Here is a 5,349-nt window from a genome sequence, read left to right on the forward strand (position 1 = left end):
TATAGATACTCTCTTCAAGATTGCCGTTTAGAAAGGCTGTCTTAACATCCATTTGCCAAATTTCATAATCATAAAATGTGACAATAGACAAGAGTATTCTAATCAATTTAAGCATAGCAGTAGGAGAGAATGTTTCTTTATAGTCCACCCCCTCTCTTTGGGTATAACCCTTTGCTACTAGTCGAGCTTTAAAGATCTGTACCTTATCGGTTTGGTCTCGTTTCCTCTTATAGATCATTTGCAACCAATAGGTTTTACCCCATCTGGTTGATCTACAAGTTCCCAGACTGAATTGAAGTACATTGACTCCATTTCAAGATTCATGGCTTTAATCCACTGATCTCTATCTTCATCATTCATTGNTCACAAAGAGTTTGTTTCATCCAAAGAATTTGAGAACAACAACTAGCAACGGTAATATATTTCGCTTGGCAATTTCCACGGGTACTTTTACGATCAGGTAAACTTGTAGTGAAATCTGTATCAGAATATCTTACAAATTTAAATTCAACTCGGATACTACAATCCTAAATTAATAGTCTCAAGCAAATATTTAAATATTATTTTAATTGCAGATAAATGAGATTCCTTGGGATAAGATTGAAACCTGACACAAAAACATACACTAAACATAATATCGGTCTACTGGCGGTCAAGTAAGGGAAAGATTCAATCGTACCTCTATAAGATTTAATGTCCACCCATTTACCTTTTTCATCCTTGTCAAGCTCAGTGGATGTGCTCACTGGAGTTTTTGAATCTTACCCTCATCGAACTTGAACCTTTTTAGTAAATCCTTAATGTATTTCTCTTGATTTATGAAGATACCATTTTGAGTTGTTTGATTTGAAGTCCAAGAAAGAAACTAAGCTCCCCCGTCGTACTCATCTCAAACTTTCTCCACGTAAAGAAGGATTAGTAGAACCAAATATAATATCATCTACGTATATTTCCACTAATAGCATATCATTTTCTTTAATTTTAATAGAAAGACTATGTCCAGTTTACCAATTTTAAATCATTCCCAATTAGAATATTAGTAAGCCTATCATACCAAGTCCGAGCTTGTTTTAAGCCGTCAAGAATCCTTTAAAACTTACATACATCAGGTGGAAAATCAAAAATTTCAAATCCGGGAGGTTGTTCTACGTAAACTTCCTTCGTAATATAACCATTTAAGAATGCACTTCTCACATCCATTTGAAACAATATAAAATTTTCGTAAGAATTAAAAGCAAGTAACATTCTAATAGCTTCTAATCTAGTAATCGGTGCAAAAGTTTTTTCATAGTCTATAACTTCTTCGTGACATTAAACTTGAGCTACAAACCCTAGCTTTATTTCTAAAGATATTCTCATTTTCATCAATTTTATTTCTAAAAATGGTTCCAATAATGAAAATACTAGAGCGGTCTAGGGACTAATTCCCAAAATTTGCTCCTTTCAAATTGATTTAGTGTTGTTGGAGAGCTACAATCCAAAACTCATCATTTTTGGCATCCTTGAGATTTTTGTGCTTGAAACAAAGGTAAGATTATTAAAAAAAATTAATAGAATAATGAGTTTTCACATCTTGTTCGAGACCACTATTAATTTAGTCCGTAAAATGAGATAAGACATACTTCTGTTCTTTTGGCATTGATGAACAACCTTTTTCGTTCCTTTCATCTAGGTTCACTTCTTCCTTACTTGAACCAGTTTCTTTCAATTTCTCACTTGCATGTAAAACTAACAAGTTTCTTTCTAAATCATCATTATAAATAGACTCATTATAAATATTATTACAACATGCATCAAATACACAGTCATAGATTCCTCGATAAAGTTCTCTTATTCAAAACTCTGTAAACTTTACATGAATAACCAAGAAAAATACCAATATCCGTGTTAGAATCAAAATTTTCCAATTTTTCTTCATTGTTAAAAATAAAACATTTGCGACAAAAAAAAAAATTAAATATCCAATATTTGGAAATTTGATTGTGCCAAATTCACAAGGAGTTTTATCTAAGGAGTGTTTAATTAAAACTCTATTTGAAAGCCGTATTAACGGATTCCGTCCAAAAAATATTTAGGTAAATCATACTCATTTAACGTCGATATATCAAATTCGTATAAAATACGATTTTTCTTTTCAGCCACACCATTTTTTTGAGGAGTCAGAAGTCATGAGAAAAAACATTATGTTAACATATTTTTTCAAACACTACCCTATCAAATTCCCCTCCATAGTAAGTCCTACTAATTAAAAAAACCTTTTTCATTTTCAACTCTTCTTACAAAACTAGAAAATCTTTTTAAGACATCATTATTATGTTTTATTATCAAAACCGAAGTAAATCTCGAAAAATCATAGTAATTCCTCTCTAACTAACTATTTTAGAAGGCCAAATAAATTCATATGTAATAGTTAAAAGACGTAGAAATCACATGTTTAGATTTGAAGGAGGAATTGGTTTGTTAAGCATTTAACCATCCTCACAAATTTTATGTTTTTCAAATTTAAATTTATAAAGACCCTAAGGAATTTTGGTGAGATATTTGAAATAAGTGCATACTAGTATGTCCTAACCTTCTATGTCATAGTCACTCATGCAAAGTCACATTTATCATTGTTATCTCTATTTTCAACAAACAAAACTTCCATTTTCAATTATGCAATTATTTTTATCAAATATAACTCTAAAATCTTTATCAAATTGAATAATGCTCGGTAAGTCATGCTTTAAACCATCAACTAAAAGTACACTTTCAATAAGAGTACAAATGTCATTACCTACAATACTCTCACCAATTATTTTACCCTTTATCACCAACGGTTACTAAGCCACCATCCTTCTTGAAAAATTCACAAACTTTGATTGATTTCCAGCCATGTGTATTGAGCGACCACCATGCAACAAGTACGACTTTCTTTCGAGGCTTTCAAACAAACCTAAAAAAAATATTCAAAATTGGCTTTTTGATACCATGCATGTTTTTGTCCTAAACTATTATTTTCACAAATTTAGGGATCCATTTCATGTTTGCATTCATACTAAAGACATTGTCTTTGTATAGGTAACAAGAATAATTTTTAATGTAATTAAAGTATTTTCGGACTTCAATAATAATTCAACTAAACAATTTCATAAATATATTCGCAGCCCACAAAAACTACCGAAAAGAATGAACCATAACCTATTCAATTCCAATTTTAAATATAATTTTTAACTACAAACTTAAAATTACTAAAATGATGTTTTTGTTTTTTTGTTTTTTTGTTGAAAGAGCTCCAAGATGAGAAGACCCAGACTTTAAGCCACAAAAAGAATGAAAGAGTTAATTTCCATTGTTCTGTTCTTTAACCCATATATATATATATTATATGAAGAAAAAGAAGAAAGACAATCACAAAAGACAACAGACCCAAGTTTTTTATTTTTTTGATTAAATATGGATTCTAAAACTTTCCACCGTCCTCTTCTTCCTGTTCTTGTTTTTTCCCTTCTTGTCGTTTCATCCATTTTTCGTCCCGATAAATACATCCATCCCAATAACCATACAGCGGTGTTCTGGTCGAGAATCAGTTGAAGAAACTGAAGCTTATTCAAGCTGATCTTAACCGAATCAACAAGTTCCCTGTCAAAACCATTCAGGTCTGTAACCCTAGTTTAATCTCCTCTGTTTTGGAGCTTGATGGTTATGCTTTTATTTGGGTGCAGATTCCGGATGGCGACTTTATAGATTGTGTTGAAACTCATCTGCAGCTAGCTTTTGATCATCCATTTTTCAAAGGAAAGAAACCATTGGTAAGTTCAAGGAATCTGTGGCTAAATTTTCGAAATGGGTTTTGTTTTTAACTGTGGAAATGTTGTTTCAGGGTCCGCCGGAGAGACCGTATAACCAGAGCCATTTCGGTGAGGTGGAGACAGAAATGTTCCAATTATGGAGCATGTCTGGAGAATTCTGCCCAGAGGGGACAGTTCCGGTTAGAAGAACGACGGAAAAGGATATGTTGAGAGCGAGTTCAGTTCAGAGATTTGGAAGAAAAGTAAGAAGAGACTCTCTTGGCAAAGGCCATGAGGTTAGTCTTTAACCAAATTCAACTCAGCTAGCTAGTCGATATTGTTCTCTTTCGGCTTTTCCTTTTCGGGGAAGAAGTTTAACACTCTTATAAAAAGGATCGAGATGCTTGCTTCAACCCATAAATGGATCTTTTAAGCTTGCAAACCCTTTGCTCGTGATCCTGTTCAATGAACCCCTCTGGTTGAGCCATATAGATACTCTCTTCAAGATTGCCGTTTAGAAAGGCTGTCTTAACATCCATTTGCCAAATTTCATAATCATAAAATGTGACAATAGACAAGAGTATTCTAATCAATTTAAGCATAGCAGTAGGAGAGAATGTTTCTTTATAGTCCACCCCCTCTCTTTGGGTATAACCCTTTGCTACTAGTCGAGCTTTAAAGATCTGTACCTTATCGGTTTGGTCTCGTTTCCTCTTATAGATCATTTGCAACCAATAGGTTTTACCCCATCTGGTTGATCTACAAGTTCCCAGACTGAATTGAAGTACATTGACTCCATTTCAAGATTCATGGCTTTAATCCACTGATCTCTATCTTCATCATTCATTGCCTTTTTATAGGTCAATAGATCCTCAACGCCATCATCAGATATGATGACTTGAGTTTCTGCCAAACCTAAGTAACGATCGGGTTGAGTTATAACCCTCCCACTACGTCGAGGCATTCTCAACTCTTGAGAAGGATGTGATTGACCAGAAGTGTCAGCTCCATCAACAACTCTGGTTGAAGGACCAGCTTGATCAACAACTCTTGTTGTTTTATCAGTAGCTTCTTTAGAAATCTCACTTAATAGTAGTTTGCTACGAGGTTGATGATTTCTTAAGTGGTCTTCAAGTCGGCGACCCCAGGCGGTAAGAGTCTCTTCCTACTGTTAGTCAATGACAAAAGCCGCTTCATGTGGTTGACCCTACTGCAAGCGAAAAGTGAGGCGGCATAGGCGATTAAGCGCATTAAAGCGCAAGCGGAGGCCAAATGTGAGAAGAAGATGCGAGTGTTATGCACAGACTGAGGCGGAGAATTCACCTCGGCAAGTTTCGGTAAGTAATGCGACGAGTTCGGCATACAACGGCACCTAACGGCGCCCTACTCCCCCCAATAGAACGGAGTGGTGGAGCGCCAAAATCAAACCACGTCGGGACAGCGAGGTCATTGTTGGTGACGGTCAGGATGCCTGGGAGATTCTAGGGAGAGGCGGTAATGACGGCCGTCTATCTCCTCAATCGGTCACCAGCCCGAAGCCTCGATGGGAAGGCGCCATATGAGGCCTGGTACAACAAAA

This window comes from Cucurbita moschata, unplaced genomic scaffold (genome assembly GCF_002738365.1).
Source record: "Cucurbita moschata cultivar Rifu unplaced genomic scaffold, Cmos_1.0 Cmo_Scf00049, whole genome shotgun sequence".
NCBI lineage: Eukaryota > Viridiplantae > Streptophyta > Magnoliopsida > Cucurbitales > Cucurbitaceae > Cucurbita > Cucurbita moschata.